Raw genomic sequence first — 20,051 nt, 5'->3', positions numbered from 1 at the left:
AAGCTGTTGCTTGCCAGCTTTTTCATACCAGTGGTTACCAGATACTTCTCTGTTTATAAGCTCACCATCTGTTCCAGGGTGGAGTTTGGGGGTAGTCTAGGTATTTGGATGTGTCTTCTTTCTTGGGTATCTCTGGAAGACTTCAAAGGATCTGTTTTGAGATGAAGGGGAAGCACGGTTAGCTGTAACACTCAAGGAATTCAAGGGAACTTTACAGAAATGCAGCTAATTCCTTAGTGTAGCGGGGCTTGGAAGGGGAGGGAGCCTTAAGCAAAGAGGCAGCGCTGGTATTTTGTGCCATTATTCAGTCATTGCCAAGATCCACTTGGAGTTTTGCTTGGCTGTCACCATACTGGGTTGCTGCTTCCTGCTTTGGATTGCATCTTAACAGTCACTGAAATTTCCAGGAGGATTACAATATGAAAGTTTTAAAATTGATTCATGTGGGTAAGTATTATTTAGATACAGTTTAGAGCCAGGTTAACTTTTTGTTTGGTTGTTCCTGTAGAATGACAGTTAAGTCATTTTACAAGGGCATGTAGGGACAGCGCAAGAGAAATTATTTGACAGAGGGGAGATTTAGATGAGGTATTAGGAAAAGGTTGTTCCCTGTGAGGCTGATGAGGCCCTGGCACAGGGTGCCCAGAGAAGCTGTGGCTGCTCCATCCCTGGCAGTGTTCAAGGCCAGGCTGGATGGGGCTTTGAGCATCCTGGTCTAGTGGAAGGTGTCCCTGCCTGTGTCAGGGGGCTGGAACTGGATGAACTTTAAGGTCCGTTCCAACCCAAACCATTCTGTGACTCACTGGCATGGATCTAGTGGTTTCCTCATGACCCAGCCCAGGAAGCGCCAATAATTCACTCTCCCTTGCAGGAATTCACATCAGGTGGTTATGGGAACGTGCACATACCCCACCTTGTTAATCTCTTCAGCACGTACCTCACGCCCTCAGGCCTCATTCCTACGGGTGGTTAAAGGGTTGGCTGTGGCTGCCCGGGTGAAACGGCCCTTTATGGCGGCACTTCAGCGAGATGGGAGAGTAGCAAGGAACGTGCCCGCATTTAGGCGGGAAAAGCGCCTCCCCCCGGAGCGCTTGCGCAGTGGCAGGCGGGCGGGCTCTCGCAGGGGAGGGAGCAGCCGCTCCGCCTCCTCCACTATTTAAAGGGACGGAGTTCCCCCTCGATTTGTTACCCCTTCTCAGAGCCAGGAGGGGACGGGTGGTAAGGGTGTGAGCCCATGACGGTTTGGGTCCTTCTCCGTGCTAGAGACGGAGGAGAGCTGGGGAGCTTCGGCTTTCCCCTGCAGGTTCCCGAGCTGCGAATCTCCTCCTCCCTGTTTCTGCTCCCCACCCCTCATCCCTTCGGCTCGCTCCGCGCCTGTTCGGCTCTCTCCGCCCACCTTTCGGATAAGGCCGTTAAGTTCCGCCACCACTTCGGCAGCTTCCGCCGGTTCGGTCGGAAATGGCCGAAGACGTGAGAGATCCAGCGGTTTAGGAGAGAAAACCGGCCGGCTTCTTGGATCAAACCAACTGTGTCCGGACCGGGGGGGGGGAGTAGGGGAGGGCGGACGGAGTGGGACGATAAGGCAGCGGCTATGGCTCCCCCCCCAGCCACTCGCGGAGGATGGCGCAGCGGGCGCCGGGACCGCGGCTCTGCCAGGAGGGTGAAGTGAGGGCGCCAAGAGGTAGGATGGACCGTACCACGTACGGTGAAGTATGGGGGCGGTGTGGGAAAGGTGGGGAGAGCGACTCGCGGCGGTAACACACATCGCACACGCACCCCCGGGAGAGTCCGTGGGGCCGGGTGAGTGACTGGAGTGGTGCAGTCCGGGGGAAGCCCTCCTGAGGCGGGAGGGGTGCCCGGCTTGTGCGTCCCTGAGGAGCAGGCTTGGGGGTGGTGCGGAGTCCTTCAGGGTTAGGGACACAGTGCGATAATCCCTCGCAGTGTGAGAGGCATTTCGGGTGTCTCACAGGGTGAGGGACACCGCGGCGGGGTCCCCACAAGGCTGGGGACCCTCATGGCGGGAGAGTTGCGGTGGCACCCGGCGCCCAGGCGCTACTGATGGGTTCCAGCCTCCTTGCCTGGCCCCTGCTCTCCCTCCCGCCTCGCTGAACTCACTCTGCGAAGGGCCGGGGCGCACCGGCCCGAACCCCCTCCTGTCCCCCTGCGGCATCTCTTGCGCTTCAGGGGTTCGCCGCGGCCGGCGCGGTCCCGTCCCCCGCCCTGAGGCAAGGTATCTGCGAGGGGGCTTGAGGCCTAGTGCCCGGTCCAGTTTCGGCCGGCACCGGCAGCGTTGACCCCGGCGCGCTTTTGGCCGGCTCGCAGGGCTGTCCCGTGGCTTGGAAACTTGACAAAGCCTGCGGCAGCGCGCTCCCTCGCACCGGATCGGGGCGTGCTCCCTGTTGCTCTCGCTGGGGTTTCGCCTTACGAGATGGCGAGGATAGAAACGACGAGGCTGTTGTCTACTCAGCGTTCCTGGTATGCCTGTATTTGAATTGTTTGCCGAAGTAGAGTTTCGTGTTGTTTTGTTTTTCCAGCTGTTTTCCCCATATGAGGTGTCTTACTGCTTAAAAACATTGGGGTCTTTCCTCAGTCAAATATTTTACCACTGCGGGACTAATACATTGCTTCTGGCTGCCTAACACCCAGTTACAGTGGTCCCAAACCAAACAATTTGGAGCCTGGAGGAGATGGAAATGGTTAAAATGGTATTAAGGATTCACAAAGATGCTGAGAAGCACTCCAGATGTGCTGTGCTGTTGCTTTGTGTGTTAGAATCTGAACATTCAGTGTCTCAGCGAGTAGTTTCTGATCTGTTTTCATGCGTGTGCCTGATAAATTGTGTGCGTTGATATCTCAGTATGATAGCTTGGCTTTAAAATGTCTGTGTTCCTGTGCTGCAAGTCTAACATCTGTATGAAGAAGATTGAATAAGTTTGTTTCCTGAAAGGAGTGTTACATGCAGGTGGTTGTCAAAGATATTTATGTTTTCATGGAGAAATAGATTATGTTTAAGATAGTAGGGTTCTTGAAATGTGGGGTGTGTTTTGTACATTGTTGGGCTTTATCAAGCAATGAATAGTTAAGCTAGTTTCTGTACAGAAGAAGCATCAGAAATGAACCACAGTCTGATTATGTGGTGATGGGGAGAGAGGTGTTCTCCTCTGAATCCCTTAACTTCATGTACTATCTGAGAGTCCAGTTATTATATGCAGCTTTATCTTTGTTTACTCATGGCTTTGGGAGACCTCTTTTTATTTTTTAAATCCAGAAACAGGGGTTTGCATTAGTTGAGCTCTGTGTTACAAGATTCTGGAGCAGGGGTAATTGACTGTCTTCATTTGAGCATAGTACAGCTGAATTCTTCTGGCAGCTCAGCTGTGGTACAGTTCTTGAGCTTCTTGATGTCTTTTTGCAGAAAGGAAGTCCAAAATAGTTTTCTGAAATTCTCTTAATTCTTCAAGTGGAGACTGTTAGCTCTCATGTTTGTTTGCCTGTAAGGATGGCTTTTGGCAGTTGTCAAGTCAGAGTAAAAGCAGCAAGTGTGTAGAACAAGAAAAACATGATTATTGAATTGCCTTTGCTTAGACTGTTTCCAAGCGATATATGGCAAAATTGGAGGGTTGTTTTTGTGCTATTCAGGTGGGATGGGAAAGATCGTCATCTTCCCTTGAATATTTGTAGCATGGATCTCTGGGACTGTTCACTGGTTAGTTGAATGTTGTTTTTATGCATTCCCAGAGCTTGCTTGTGTATGTGGAGCCAGAGCCCAGCTTCAACCTTCTTTCCATGACTATCATGTCTTGAAATGCCAGTACACTATCATCTTAGGTTTTTAGAGTTTGTCTTTCTCTTTCTGGCTAGGTGTATTTGTTCTCCATTTATTTATTATTTTTTCCTTTCACTCTCTGCTGCCAGACTTTTATTCTGTGCTGTCTGACCCCTGTCACCTCTCCCAGCTGCCTTGCCAGCTTTCCCCGGGGTGTTTCCCCCCCTGCCCACAGTGATGATTTCACTGGGGTGGGACATGCAGCTCACCATACATACTACCTGTTTGAAGCCAAGATCACAGCAGTCGAATGTGAATTAGTTCCCAGTCCAGAGGCAATTTTTCTGCTTTGCAGACCTCATAAAAACACAGGAAGGGACCTCCTGATCACTGGCTCCAGATGCCTCACCAGCACATAGGTTTTTCCAGTGCTACTGTCTCTACCTGCGATCTGTGTTAAAACCTCCTTTTTTTTTTTTAGGGCAGGAACAGACTGTGACTATTTTGAAGCAGTTCCTAACTCTGGAGTTTTTAACTTGAGGTGGACTTTTTGCTGCTACTGTAGTGAATGAATCTTAGCCCAGACTGGTATTTGTATGCCTTAACCACCCCAAAACCAAAATACATGAGGTTTTTATTTGCTTTCTTGTGAAATAAAAAGTCAAGGCATATTTAGATAAGTGCTATTTCAGTACAGGTAGGCATATCTTCACTAGCATGTGGCTAGGCAGTAGAGGAAGCATTCCCATGGGATTTGGAGGACACAGCTGGGACTTGTAGCTGTCTCCTGTAACCCATGCTACATAGGCTGTGCTGTTGGACTAAAGTTAGTATGATATGCTTGCAGTTCTGTGGCTGCAATTTAGACACATCCTCTAAATGTGTCTAAAGCAAAGAGCCTGTAGTTTTCTTCTTGGAGAATACTTGAAAGTGCTATTTACTGGCGATTGTCGTGGTTAAGTTTGGCTCCTGCAGTGTAGAGGCTGTTTGTCAGATGGAGATGATGGTGGTGGATGTTGCCTGAGGAAAGGTGCAAAGCCATTTTAGGTTGTTTTTTTGTTTTGTTTTTTAGGGAGGATAAAGACCGGAGTGTGTACAGCTCTGTGGCACACAGCTAATCAATCCCTGGATTGCCTGGGCGTAGGAAGCCTTGAGCACCGGCCCACCAGGTACATTGATGTTGTTATGCAGCAGCTGCGGAGCCAGTTTTGAAGTGCAAATTGAAATCCCATTTTTGTGAAATCATTGCTATTAGTTAGTTGATGTCTGTTACCAGCAAGAGCAGTTTAGAGGACTGACTAATCTGTCACAAACGGGTTTGAAAGGATATTTCGTAGCTTCTGCATTGACTTGCTGGACATTCCCATCAAGACTGCAGCAATTTAAAAGCAAGTTCCAGTAGCTTTATTTTTTTTTTTTATTTAGTGTTTGCTGAAGAAGTTTTAAGATACCAAAGCCTTTCATATCAGAAATGCTTAGGTTTGCTGTGCTCCCTCTGCTGGCATTTATCCCTGCTAACCTGGTGAGTGGACATTGGTTTCTCAGGGCTATGTTGACATAACAAATAACACTACAAAGTGACCTGTCACTCATTGATTAAAATTAAGTGGAGTAGAGAAAATGGAGACTCATCCAGAACATGAATCCTTTATGTCTGTCAAGTGGGAGGGACCACTGAAACTCCAAACTATCTGTAATCGGTAATGGATGTAAAGAAGGTGTTTTGTTTTTTGCTCTTACAGCCAATTTCTTAAATGCTTGGGATCTTGTTGCGTGGCATTGGGGGGGGGTATGTGTTTTCTCTGCCTATACCCTACCCATGAACTTTGGGTAAAAAAAAATTGTCACTTTTCTAGTGTACTGCACAAGTAACATTTTTACTTACTTTATGTGCAGTTTCCAGCTGGTTAGCCTTTTATCTGTCTTGTTTCATAAAATGCTTTCTTTTATGATTCAGAATTATTTGCAGGTATCATCTTATCTGACTTTCTGCTTAGGGGTAGTGGCAGTGCAGATAGCCTGAGGTTTGTTTCTGTTACTGTTGTGTTTTGGTATGAATGTTGCTGTGCTGAAGTGTATGTTCTGACATTTGACTCTGTGGTATGAGCTTTCTTGGTGTTTTGCGCTAGCCCTTCTGTGTAACATGAAAGGATGGAGCTATGTGGTCCTCTCAAACCTATGCCAGTATATTGGTCATTTATGAATTCATCTGGAAGTGAATTACATTTATTTGAAAGTCAAAATGCCATGGAGCAGGAAATTTGTTGTCCTGTGAGTGTGTTGTCTTCCTTAAGGGACATTTCTTCACAGGCTAAGTACTTTCTAAGTCCTGCCAAATGGATGATGAATTCAAATTTGGCAGCTTACTGTGGGAATTGGGTCCTCTGCTTATATAAAGGCAGTACAATTAAAACCATCAACACCCTCAGTTATGTTGTCCTGTCAACATGTCTCAATTATCAGTGTGAGGATAAGCTTTTCTTTTCCCTATCCTGTATGTACTCCACCTTCTTGGGCCAGATTTGAATGTGATGGAATTAAGCACGTCACTGAATGCTGGAAAGACTTCTCTATCTTTCATCCTCCCTTGATTAAATGCCTCCGCATCGTATGTAATGCAGGAACGCATTGGGATGAAATTTGTACACGTCTTAGTGTTTCTATTATGGGCAGGAGGAAGTAATTATATTGCAGGTCTGCTCCAAGTGGGCACTTTGTGGGAAGTGATGTGTTCTGAATTGTGTTGGTGTTGAGTGGAGTATAGGCTATGGAGTACTGCTGATATGCAGATGATGCCTGGAAAAGGTTGGCATGGAAGCGTTTGAGCTTGTGACAAGAAGAACTGCCAAACAAGTGGGGAGCCTCAGAGTTGAGAGCAGAGCCTAACTATATAGAACAGTGGTGTGAGTCTCTTTCTAAGGGTCTATAAAGTCTAAGCAAAGCAGTCCTGAATTGGCTTCTGGGAGCCTTTCTGTTTGCAGGGAAAGTTGTAAGGGTCTGCAAGTAAAATAGCGTAGAAACCCTTGGTGTAAGCAGAGTAGTAACTTCAAAGCTGTGATGTGTAACCAGGAGAAGACAGGAAAGTGTGATCTTGTCTTCCTCATTAGAGGTTATTTGCTGGCCAGAGATAACATGTGATACAGGACCCCATTGACTACCAGAAATGCATCGTACATCTAATAATGTATGTAAGGGAGCAGGTAACATTGCTCTCTGATAATTAATAAAGATAATCCTGTAGCAAATGGGAAGGCAAAAACCCAACCCATGCCTTGGTTACATAAGATTTTTTTTTTCTTAGGCGTCTCTCCTGGGAAGACCTTGGTACTTGTAAATGAATGTGCCGCCTACCTTGTGTACCTTCATTTTAATGTGGGGATTGAGGAGGAGCCAGCTATAGGAAATCCAACCAGAGATGGATGCATTGGAAAATTGCCACTAATTACTGTGGCATCTGACAATTAGCTGTTGTTGAGCCTTTCCTTGTGAGTTCTCAACTGTGTGTCAGGAAGCAAAACCAAGGACCTGGAGGAAGGCAAGAACTGTCCTTGTCATGATCTTTAACAGGAGTTTTGTGTGGTTGTTACTTCATTGATCACTAAAAGCAGAACATGGAGTAGATTCTGACACAGTTGCTTTCTTGCAAAGCAGGTGGGGTTTGATGAATCCAGAAGCCCTTTGGTGTTTTGCTGTTGGTTTCTTGTAGCCTGCAAATGTCTTACACCTTGTACCTATTAAGCAGGTTTGAGGCTACTTTTCTTCATGAGAAAGCTGTGAATCAGTGCCATCTGCAAAGTGTTACTGTTGATGTTAATCTTAGAATTCTTAGCAAAAAGTAAGATTTAATGAACATAGTAAGAAAAACATTCAAACAAATCTTGCAGTTGGTTTTTCACATTTGCCTCCAGGGTATTCTGACTTTCCTTTTTATTTTTATTTTGTGGCAGTGATGAATAGTGCCGAGCCTTTTGCAAATGTCCCAAGGGTGTAGTTAGTTAGGGGTAAGGATTGAGATGGAGCTGGCAGGTATCTCAAGGCTTTTGTACAGAAGCTAACTCTCCCACCCCTCAGGAATCAGACCTGCTTTCTCTCTGGAAACTGCTTTTATATTTCCAGGACAATGAGATTTTGATTAGAAAGACCAAGCAACAGAATTATTTCTTCCTTGTTGAAGGAGTTGTCAGGAAAGATGTTTTTGCTTGAGATGAATGTCTGTCTTACTGAGGTTGCATTTCAGATGGTGTTTCTCAGGCAGCAAGGCCGAGAGCATCTTCTGGAGTAATTTATACAAGTGTGACCCAGGCTTTGCTGCAACTTGCGTATCTGTAGAATTCCACTGACTTGGAAGGAGTGACATGTAATCTCTAGACAGATCTAGAGTCTGTTTTAATATTCATCTCTGATCTATAATACATGCGCAGGCATGGCGAGCCTTTTGGTTACCACTGAAAGCAGCTATATCGGGGACAGAAAGTGGCAGCAGTTTGACAAATGTAATACAGTAGGTATTATAAAAAGAACCAAAGTGTATTTCTTCTTCTTAAAACTGATTAAAGCAAAAGCAGTATTGCAAATGTTCCTTGTGAGCTTTGTGCTGCTTTGCACGGGTGTCTCGTTTGGATGCTTTGCTGTCCCTGTACCTATTCTTAGCCTGTTTACCAAAGCTGCTTGCGTATTGAGGGAGCTCTGTATTAACTCATACGGTGTATGGACTATTTATGTGTTTATGTAGAGCCTTTTGAAGAGAGAGGGGATTATACCCAAGCTCTTTTGTCACCTTTTCCTGCTTCTGTGCTTTATAAATCTTTAGGAAAAAGAGGTGAGCGTTTCCATAGTATCTGAGTGTATCAAAGAGCTTCTGGATGCGGGGAAGTGCTGCCGTACTGGTTGATACTGACCTTTGTATTGGAGGTTTGTGACATGATTGAACTGATTTCATAGCATGTTGCTGGGAGGGATGGCCTTGGTCCCTTTCCCTCTCTCAGCTCTGAGAGAGGTGCCTCAGTGAAGTGATTCAGTTTGATAATGAACAGCAAACTGCATGTGGGTTTTACGGGAAATGGGGATATTCTTAGTAGGATGGGGGGGGAGTTCCTAGGTATCCCTTCTGCCCTTTTCTTACTGTTAGTTTACTGTTTTAGGGTAGATCTAGATTAGATAACAGGGAGAAGCTCTTCCCTGTGAAGGTGGTGAAGCATTGGCACAGGTTGCCCAGAGAAGCTGTGGCTGCCCCATCCCTGGCAGTGTTCAAAGCTAGGCTTTGAGCAGCCTGGTCTAGTGGAAGGTGTCGCTGCCCGTGGCAGGGGGCTGGAACTGGATGAGATTTAAGGTCCCTTCCAACCCAAACTATTCTATGATTAATGTTACTGCATTAGGATATTCCTGTCTTGAGTCCAAGCTGGCTCTCCAAGATAAGAGATAGGAACACTGACTGCCTGAGGAGGAGACTTGCTCTGAATTCTGAGGTTTTTACTCAGCTCTGATACTCTGAATTTTGCTGTCCCAAGGCTACAAGGGATAAATGCCTTGTAGGAGGTGGCCTATTTCTATTTCTAGCTGCTATAGGGGATGGTTTGAATGGGTACCTGCTACCTGGGGAGGAAATTGCATACATGTGTCTCATCCCCTGACAGGAACAGGAGTTTCTGAGCTTTGCAAGGTTTGGGCAGATGTGGTACAGGTCATGGGACAGTGCCACAGGTGCTGTGCTGTGCCAGAGGTCTGCCCCAGTGCTCTTCCTATCTTTACTGCAAATCTGAAGTCTGCTAGGACCAATGAGGGTGATTTAATGAAGAGGGATGACTTGTTATAAATGAATGTGCTGAAGGGACAAGAATAGTTGTGTGTGACTTTGAAAGTCACTGAAGTAGCATGGTCATTTTTCAGCCCCTGCGTGCTGCTGGGTGAAGCTGAGGATTGTGCTAACACATGCAGTTCTGCTAACGGTGCTGGAGTTGCACTGAAAGAAGAAAATGCCCCGTTTTGAAGGCTGTTTGGTAGGGAGACAACAGGGAAGCCGTGGTGTCGGTACAGATCTTTTCAGACTTTGGCACTTCTTTTTATTGCCTGCCTCTACTCTGAGGCCTTTTTGCTATGACTTTTGTTAGGAGAAGTGAAATTGTCTCCCTTATTTCCCATACATGGGAAGGAATGTCTTCATTCTGGCCCAAGTTTAACTGCGGATGAGATCTGTTTTGGGAACTGTGTTAAACAAAAGTGGAGGGGAGAGGAAGAGGAAACATGGTTGTGTATCCTACTTGCTTTGAAATGTAGTTTTAATGGTTCCTTGGTGTTCATATAATTAACTGGTTATGCAATCCTTGGAATTATTGCTCTTTCCAAATAATAACTAGAATGGTGAAGATATTTTTTTAAATTGAAACAAATATTTGGCTTATGTTGCTTTCAGTATTGTATTTAGTAATTCTTCGCAGTGACCTTTTAAAATCTCCCAGAGAAAATTTGTTTGCTTGACTTTCTCCCAGATCAACTCCTGGCTATCTTGATACAGGGCAGAATTGAGTTGGTTTGGGTTTGTCTTAATTACATGCTGACAACAAAGCCTATTCTTCTGTGTGTGATACACTTCTGGCTTTTTTAAAGGTTAAGCTGTCTTGAACAGGACTTCAACAATGTAGTTTTCTGAAACTTTGGAGTGGGAAGGTTGGGATTTTTGTTTGGGTTCTTGGTTCATGCTTTTTTTTTTTTTTGAATGAGAATTGCTTGTCCTTGGGGTTATTTCAAAATAATGCTGTATTCTTTTGTTTTTTAATCTAAGGAGAAAATTCTCACTGTGTTTTTGAATGTTTAGAGGCATAGTGGTGAAAGGGCTGTGACTTATTGTTGGCTTTTGTTTGGATTTTGTTGTTGTTTTGGGTTTTCTTTTAGTGTTAGCTTCAGAGGTTGTAATGTGATTAGTTCTTGGAACCTTACAGGGTTAAGGAAAAAAATAGGGGTTTATTTTAATTTTTTATTTAATTTTACAATGTTTTAGCAAAAGTAGTGTGAAATCTTACTTCTTCATGTCCTTGGATTGTGGTCACAGCCCACTGTGGGTTTGGTATGTAGGAAAATGTCAAACATCTGAGAGGGCTTCATTTCACACAAACTGTGGGTCTGTCTGAGAACTGCTCAGGGGTGAGACTAATGGTTCTTCCTTTTACCCTTTTGAAATTATCTTCTGTTTTCCTCTTTCATCTCTAAAATCTTGAGATTGAAGGGTCAGAAAAACAGATTGTGTGAAATCTCTCAGATCAACTCTGTGTTCAAGTTTCCATGTGAGAGCCCAATGCACTGTGTGCTTTCCGAAGCTGTGCTTGAAGAGACTGTTGCAGCCTCGTCCTTCAAAGGCACCACAGAAACCTCTGGAACAAGTGTCCAAGAGCAGGTGCTGCAATATTAGGGTTCTGCAAGCTTTTAGAAACAAAATTGCGTAGGGGAGATCTGTATGTATCCATGGAAAGGAAGTCTCAAATGTGTGTCCAAGGTGGATCAAGAGAACAGGCACCGAAAGTATCTCCAGTAGCTCAGTGTGCACCTGATCCTTCCCTGCCTCTCAGTCTAGTCCACTAAGGCAGCATGGTATTGAGAAGGACTGAAATGATGGTGTTACTTGCACAGATGACAGAAATGAGTGGAAGAATGGAATGGGACCCAATCACATGTCATCTTAAATCCACGCTGCCCTGGAGGTGGGTGAGCAGAAGCATGTGTGATTTCAGCCGCTAATCAGGCTGGGTTTTGCACATTGTAACTTGATGAAAGCTGTCTTTTCATCCCTGAATCTGAATAGACAAACCTGAGGGGCACTCTGTATTTCCTGCTACATTCCAGATAAGATCATCACTGTTTGAACTTGCAAAGCAGTTTAGATGTTTGCTTCCCTGCTTGCAGGGCTCCTGCAAAAAGTTTGATCCACCCCTTCATTTTGTTGAGTCTGTGGGGAATAAGCGATGTTCCTCAAGCTGCGAACACAAGAATAGTTTTTAACTTGAAAAAAAACCTGAAAACATCCCCTGCAAACAGATGATGTAATGACCAAGCTCCATGTTTAAACAGTAGCTAATTTGCCAGGGGATAAACCGAAGTTAAACCTGTCAGGCTTACTAATTCCCAGATTCAGCAAAGCTTTGTTCTTTGTGCTTTCAAATGCAGGGTATGTATGTGTTCACTGCTGGCGGTGTCATTTCCTTCAGCCTCTGCAGCTACAGAGTTTGTCTGGGATGAGAAGAAATGTTGCTATGAACTTTTATGTATCTTTGGTTTTAAGTTTTACTCCATGACTGAGTTAAAAACCAAACCCATTCCTTTGGTGAGCCACAGCATTGCAAAGCAGGGTTTTTTTTTCTGAATTTGTATCCGTTGTATTTGCAGGCACCTTCCTTTTGCCAACAGGATTAGCTCCTTGGAAGGTCCCAGGGCACTGCTGGGTGGGAGGCTCCATGCTTTGCAGCTGGTGTGAACTGTTTACTTGGTGTTTGGATACTCCTTTTCCCAGTTACATACAAAACAAGGAACATTTTCACGCATGTAGCTTTGTTTTTTATGAGCAGCTTTCTCTGCCAGTAGTATCTCTGACCTGTGTAATGCTTCATATCTACTGGCAGAAGAGGACTGTTTGGTTGTGTAAGAGGGAGGTTGTATCAATACTTCCCCTCCCACACCCCTAATGTTCTGTTTAATGGGATTTTTCACTGACATACTCCTTAGTCTTCCATTTTGACACCATTTCCCAGATCTTGTGTAAACAACGAACTTTGCCAACTAGCAGGATGAACCAGCACATGCAACAGGGTTAGAGAGATCCAGAAACTTTAGTATCTGCCTGTGATGATGGAGAGAAGAAGATGCTATCATGAAAAATTGAAGTGGCAGTTAAAAGGAACTCATGGAATCATAGAATGGTTTGGATCAAAAGAGACCTTAAATCTCATCTAGTTCCAACCCTCCTACCACAGGCAGGGACGCATTCTACTAGACCAGGTTGCTCCAAGCCCTGTCCAACCTGGCCTTGAGCACTGCCAGAGATGGGGCAGCCACAGCTTCTCTGGGCAACCTGTGCCAGGGCCTCACCACCCTCACAGGGAAGAACTTCTCCCTAAGATCTAATTTAAATGTCTCCTCTGTCAGTTTGAAGCCATTGCCCTATGCCCTATCCCTACAGATCCTTGTCAAAAGCCCCTCTCCAGCTTTCTTGCCCTTTAGGCACTGGAAGCTGCTCTAAGGTCTCTCTGGAGCTTTCTCTTCTCCAGGCTGAAGAAACGCAGCTCTCTCAGCCTGTCTTCATAGCAGGGGTACTTTGGCCCTTGGAGCATCTTCATGGCCTCCTCTGGACTTGCTCTAACAGCTCCACATCCTTCTTATGCTGGGGCCCCAGAGGTGGATGCAGGAGTGCAGGGGGTCTCACCAGTGTGGAGTAGAAGGGGAGAATCCTCTCCCTTGACCTGCTGGTCATGCTGCTGGTGGTACAGCCCAGACATGGTTGCTTCTATCTTCTCTAGCTTTTTATATCAGAAAGGTAAAAATTCAGTCTTCTAACTTGGAGCAGCTTCAAATTAAAATTTGACACAATTTGGGGTGAACCCATTTCTTTGGGGTGTCATTAATCAACTTGGCATGCTGGGTGGTTTCAGCAGCTTTTCTTCTAAACAGTACTGGCAGAAAACTCAGCGAGTTGCGCTGATGCCGCTCTTGGCCTTGAGATGTTGCTTGGGAAAACAGTCACTTTGGGGAGAGATCACATCTGTGAAGAGATGTTGCTGACTCACAGCATCGATATCTGCTGGGTTGTGCTTGTTTTAAATAACTGCATTTCAGAAACTGTGAAAAATCGCAGAAAGGGGTGGGAGGCTGAGAGACTGTCCTGCAGTTGATGGTTTCTTCCTTTTTTTTTTTGTGTTTTCTGTTGAAAACTAAGAGTAACAGTAGTGGGCTGGTCGAAATTTATGGTGAAGCTGAGCTTCATCTGTTCTATTATTATTTTATTTTTCACACTCTGCTTTCTGCCTGTGACTTCTTCCTCTTTGGCATTATTTTCACATAAATCCTTTTCCTCAGAATTTCCCTGTTCTCTGCCAGCTGTGGAGCAGCTGTGAAGATACCAGCAAACATTAACTGCTCTTAAGAACTGCTGCAGGGATGCATGGTTTTGCGATGGAGACTGTATTTAGCTTCTTGTATGGTCTGAGTTGCCCTATAGCTCATATAGTGATGGGGATGTGCTGAGAAACTGTGGAGTGATGCAGACAAGGGGCCTTTTGTGCGATTGCCTTAGCAACCCTGCCTCTCTGAAAGATGAGATGTTCTCACTCACACATAGTGCTGTTTGCAGGAAGGCTGGTTGTTTCTTGTGAAGCAGGCCTGGTTTGGAGGACTGATCTTGAGACAGTGCTCCTTCTATTCTCCCAAACCCCTTTTTCTTGACAACAGGAGGTCTCCAGCCAAAAGAAGTTTGTGGTTATCTAGTGTTTGTTCCCCAAATCCCACGCATCGTGTCCTGCTCTCTCATCCTTTGCTATAATCTGTTCCTGTGGGCACAATGCACTGAATTTACATAAATTGTAGTCCTTGCTAAATATCTGTCAAGTATTGACTTAGTCTGTAGTGTGTGAGCTGACTAAGCTGAAATTAATGGTGTAATTCCAGCTTGTTTGGCATGTGTGTATAGGCATTTTCATTGCAGATGGTAGAGAAAATTAAGATCTTACCTTCACTCCATCTCATGGGGAGGAAAGAGAAGCCTCAGGCTTATAATGGCAGTAAGGAAAGACTTGGCAGAGATGGGGGGGGGGGGGGGGTGGGGTTTGGTGTGTGTGTGTTTGTAAAGATGTCATTGGAGTGCGATAAAACTCTTCCTAATGAGTGAGGTCATAAGGCAAAACTGACGACTTGTTGTTAATTGTGTGCTATTACAGATGTCTTGAAGTGATCTCCTGCATTCTGGTCCATTGCCAAACCCCTGGGATAATTTTATTTAATCTGTTGAAAATGAGAGCCAAGAAAGTGAGACAATTTGGCTGGCTGAGGTTTCTGCATAGATCAGCAGACACTAGTATCTGTTGGCTTCATGTGTTCTCTGAATGTCTTTAGCCACTGCAGAGGTAAGGGTGTCCAGAGAAAGACCACAGCGTCTCCTTTCCTTGGTTTGAGGAGATACAGACAACTTCATGTGTGGGGTTTTAGTTTTAGTGGTTTGTTGTTTGTTGTTTTTTTTTTTTCAGATGAGAGTGCAAAATGACAAAGTACTGATGCCTCCGAGCAGGTAAAGAAATAGAGATGCAAAGAGGTGTCTGAAATCATGTGAGTCATCTGAATGAGCTGATTGTGGAACTGGGCCTAAAGCACACAATTTTTGTTGTGTTTCAGAGCTACTGTGCAGCCTGTCCTTCCAGCTCCTGGGATGCTTGTGACTTTTTTGAAGTTATCTTTGAGAGGTTTGTTGCTGGCATAAATGAATCTTGGGATTCAAGCAGTAAAGATGTGGCTTCAGGACCAGTTCAGCTTGAGTGACTGTAGGGATCTCGCTGCTGGTACTGTGAATATGTGGAAGCTGATGTAAATGGTGAGTTAATAAGCTGTTACAGTGTTTTTTAAATACCCCCTTTTTTTTTTTTTATTCTTCACCCTCCAGCTTTTTGCTGCAGTTCTGATGCAAGCAGCAAGATCTCCATCATAGTTTTGAGCTGTGAGGGAGTTTTATTCCTACAATTGATCAGTTCCTAGCTGATCTTTGGTAGCCCAGACAGTAAATGTAATGCAGCAAATTCATTATATGCCAAAATGTTTATCATATTACTGTAGAGTTCACTGATACAATGAAGACTCAGTACTTTACAGTCCTGAATCTTTCCAAAGATGGTATCTGTCACCGCTTTCTTGAGAGCCGTGTCTCCTAAAGTGCCTGGAATAACCTATCCTTGGCACATACTTTTTGAGGTATGTGCTTAGATATTCTGTAGGTCAAAAAATAGCTGTTATGCAGGATCTGAAAGTTAACAACCATATCTGAGTTTTGTTGTGTGGACTCTCACAGGCAGGCGTGAAGGGTAGAGCAGGAAAAAAGTGTCTTAAATCAAGCAAAAAAAGTATAAGGTTAAATTAAGTAATTTGCAGAGTTGTATAATAAAATCTCCATGATCTTATTTCTATTAAGATTATAGTAATTTAGAATTGTTATTAATGCTGAAGGGCATTTTTGCTCCTACATTTGTAGGAGTGAATTACCTGTTGCATAACATGATTTGTAAAGATAGGAATCGAAAGGCTTTTCAGCAGTGAGGTGGGGTGGGATCTACCTTCCTGTGAACCAAAAATGAGGTATCATTTGGCAAATGGATTTGGGACTGCAAGGAACCTCTCAAACCATTTTCACAGGTGTGTGAGTGATGGTGTGTGGCTGTTCTCTGTGGCAGGGCCCCGAATGGTATAGGATATATGAACAACTTATTGACTGGTAGTTTTAGCATCTGGCCAGGATTAGTTGTTTAGCCAGATGACACCCAATTCCTTATCATGGTATGACTTTAAGCAACAGTTTGATGACTGGATGCTGTGGAGCATTTTTGGAGTCTGGCCTGGCAAATACAGCTTGTTAATTGAACCTATGCTTGCCGTCAAGGCTGCCTTTTTAAGTTATGATGTCTGTCTTCCTCATGCCATTCCAGTCTCTTTGGTTCTTGCTGACCACAGATGAAACACTGACTGCAGTCTGCCTCTGATCCTCACTTGATTAGATGGAGACTATGGGTCACCTGCCAAGCAGCGGCTGCTGGCATGCATGTTTGTCACCTGTGGCTACTTATCTTGCTGTGATGGGCTTTTTCCTCATCCCAGAGTGTTTTACTACGTGGAAGTGAGCACTGAAGGTGCTATGTTTATTGTTTGGCGTCACAAATAAGCTCTTTGAGTGTGCGTTTCAGGCAGCTACTTGAAGTTCAGCAGCTTTGCCTGTCATGATCAGACAGATCTTCAGTTAATCTGGCAAATCTATTGATTATTAGGGTGGAAAATAAAATGTTTTGGTCTACAGGTGTTGCTGCACAAAAAGTGCTTTGGGAAATCTCTAAATGGCAGTATCTGGCTCTGTTTTGGCATCCTCAGTTTCTGAGTACATCCATTTTCTGAATATATCCTGAATTTCTGCATTCTTTTGTGGACAGAGTGTGCAGTGGCTTTCATATATAACATGGACAGCATTTTACAGACAAGCTCATTTTTCAGTAGCATTTTAAGCCAAGTTGAGGGATTGCATTGGGTCAAGAGGCCTTGAAATTTACAGTAAAAACAACAAAGGATGAGAAGGCTATTGTCTTATATTTGATTTTACAGGCAGGGTTGGAAAAGGGAAGGGGATGAAGCATCTTTTGAATTAAAACCTCTAAACACCTTTTTCTTCTCTCCTTTAGGAAGTTGTAGGAAACTTGAACCATTTCCCAGTGTCTGAACATCTTTGGGTGGTGGAAGGAGGAAGAAGATGTAGCAGGCATGCGTGTTGCATCCGTGGCTTGTGGTGGCTGTTGGTGAGCATGCACCAGCAGCAGGAGTGTTGCAGCTATTTGTAAAGGGGGTTGAAGTATTTTTCTGCTTTGGGCATGAACTTTCTTGGTTATAGACTGACTGACAGATGGTACAGATGATTAGGAAATGTTTTCACAACCCCCTGAAGTTGTGGTAAGCTGGGAAAAAGAGGTTCTGTGGTCTCCTGGCTGTGTGGTAGACCAGTCTGGAAGTGATCAGATTGAATCTAAGCTCGCTTCTTGTTTGTGAGGCTAGTTGTAACTTCGGGTTGCTGTGTAGCCATGCCATGCTTTTGCTGGGACAAGGAGGAAGAGAGATGGTGGAAAGATAGAAATACTCTGGTGTCAGTTTGAATAACTAATGTCAGTTTGAATGTATAATGTTTGCCTCTTTATTGTTTAAGGTGAGAGAAGCATTTGAGTCAGACACATTTAGGCTGGGACTCTTCTGTAGAGATCTATCTGTCTACAAATTTTCCTTTTTTTTTTTTTCTCCAAGATCTGCTTTATAGTCAGCCCAGAAGAACACCCCTTTCTGTAGCACAGCTCATCTTGTCTTAAGTAGGCATCTTGAACCAGTCAAGTTTCACGTGCCCCAGAAGTGCATGCTGCTTTTGCTAGGTGTAGGGAGAGTCAGACCAGGTAGTTTAGGTGTAATGGTAATTAACTGTGGCCAACCATGATGCCGTATTGAATGAGAAGTGGCTTACTCAAGGCCAAACTTTGGGTAATGGGTATTTTTGGAGGCTGTACAAGCTGCCCGTATTTGCAACTTCCTCCTTCTCAGAGGAAGGAAGAGCTGATGTGGTCACTGGATCTGATTATACCATGTAGTAGCAGGTCTGAGCTTTGAAGCATGTGTCTGGCCATTTTGGTGCAAATCATTGTGATGGTTCAAACATCAGTGAAGAAAGTTGAAGGGTTTTATTTTGTTCTGCTGACCCTGGAAAGGTTGGGCAGTTTGTCAGTGTGATCCATCCGCAAGGGGAAGGTCCAGATAGGTAGGTTGATGTCCTGGTAGCAAGCTTGGTGGGGTCTTACTGCACTATCAAAGGAGGGAATGAGACAGTGCAAGTATCTTTTGCCAGTGATTTTTGTATCTCTGGTCAGATGTGTATTGGTGGAGAAAATCACACTGAAAACGACCATAGAGCTTTTTATTTTAACTCCCTAACTTGAGCCTGGGTCATACAAAGCAAACCCTCTGAGCCAGTGAAGGGGGTTTTGTAGAGGAATAAAGCTTATTGTCAGCTTCAGTGTTCAGACCCTTGGGAAATTGTGACCATTGTCTGGGCTATTATTGCTTAATAAAAGCTTTGCATTTCCTCATTCACAGTCTTGGAAATCTAGTTCTGTGCTTTTAAAAATAACTCAGCATGAGCCGCAGTTGGGAGCCTTCATGAAGGAAATTCTTCAGCCCTTTAAAACAAAGTGAAGGGGAGGGGGGGGAAGCCCTCCTTAAAGCGCTTTTACTTGTCTGTGGTGAAGAGTGAGTGTGTCCGAGCCATGCTTCTGTGATCTGGAGGAAGCATGGTAGCGTAAAAACTTGGCTGTGCCCCTGCTGAAGATTTGTTTTCCTGCAGCCTTTAAGGATTTTGGGTGCAGCACTATCCCAGCTGGGGAATCTGGGCTAGGTGTGCTGAATGCTTCCCCTTGGAATGATAGGGATGCTGTGCCTCTTGTGGAGGAGTATCTCCAGGCAGGTGGGTGGACCAGCATTCACTTTATGGGGCTTTGTGCTCAATTCAACCCAGAAGGGGTAACTTTAGGCAAACTGAAATGGGGGCACAGGCTAAAGGATGTGCAGTATTGAGGGCATCTGCTGCTGTAGGCCTTGCATTGTATGCTGCCTGTGTGCAGACACTGCTGCAGGCTATGATGGGGGTCACTAGCTTGGGGCAGAAATGGAGCCAGTGCTTGAAATGGAGCCAGCATATTTACACTCACTGCTGTTGGGATGCTGAGTAGGGGAGTTTTGGGTTGGTTTTGAAGCAGGTAGTGATGGGGTCGGGAAGGGGGCATCAGCCCTGCAGTTGATTCAGCTGTAGTTTTTGCTCTTCTGGGAGGTTGAGGCCTTGAACTATTTTGCAAATCCACTTTTGGAGGCTTGTTTCTTTCCATGTGTGTGTGTTTTTGGGCTTATTTAACTTCTCGTGTGGAAATAATTTTTATTGTTTGTTTCTTGTGTTCTGGCTTTGACTATGAGGAGGAATGTATTGAGGATTTTTGGTGTTGTGGTGGTGTTTGTTTGGGTTTCTGTTCCCTTTTTTTTTTTTTTTTTGCCGTTCTGGAGCAAGCAGTGCAGTTTCTGCTATTAAAATACTTTGGACAGCAGTTGCTGCCCACGTACAGCACCAAAATGTGTGTTTAGTGGTTACCAGACATGCTTGCTCTGGGTGTGCCTCCTTGTTTTGTTCAGTAAAAGTGTCCATGTATATGACTGGCTGTAATTTATCATTGCCATGAGGGTCAGGAGATGAAATTAACATTAATAATTTGTGCTTTGGGCATGCCAGAATTGTATACATTGACTTGTGATTTTGAATTAAGTTTTTCTTGGAGCTGCATTGTCTTTTGCAGAATAGAGACCACAGCATGAAAAGGATGCTGCCTGGGATGACACTGGGCTGCAGCAGTGCCCTAGGAGACACTTGATAATGAAGAGGCAAATGGCTGGGATATCACCTCAGTTCCTGCAATAGGAAATGAATTCTAGGCAGAATATGCCTCTTTTGTGCCTCAGTTTCCCCACTGGGAAGCAAATACAGCAT

At 44.6% G+C, this 20,051-nt stretch overlaps 1 protein-coding gene across 9 annotated transcripts in view; it reads left to right on the top strand.

The window, feature by feature from the left end:
* The window catches only part of EXTL3 (exostosin like glycosyltransferase 3), a 154,487-nt gene that overhangs the window by 19,406 nt on the left and 115,030 nt on the right, over positions 1-20,051 (top strand). For 5 of the 9 annotated variants that reach the window (XM_061461114.1, XM_061461115.1, XM_061461105.1 and 2 more), the window contains exon 1: positions 1,219-1,681. The exons of 2 other annotated variants lie outside the window; for them this stretch is intronic. The gene's annotated coding sequence lies outside the window, so the exon portion shown is untranslated. Of the gene's footprint in view, positions 1-1,218; positions 1,801-20,051 lie in introns of those variants that run through there. 2 more of the 9 variants (XM_061461110.1, XM_061461112.1) reach the window with 1 other exon arrangement.

The sequence above is a fragment of the Pezoporus flaviventris genome, unplaced genomic scaffold, assembly GCF_033815535.1.
Source record: "Pezoporus flaviventris isolate CSIRO_AGI_PZ_B2104156 unplaced genomic scaffold, CSIRO_AGI_Pfla_v1 ptg000031l, whole genome shotgun sequence".
Taxonomy (NCBI): Eukaryota; Metazoa; Chordata; class Aves; order Psittaciformes; family Psittacidae; genus Pezoporus; species Pezoporus flaviventris.
This window is presented reverse-complemented; position numbering and strand designations above follow the sequence as displayed.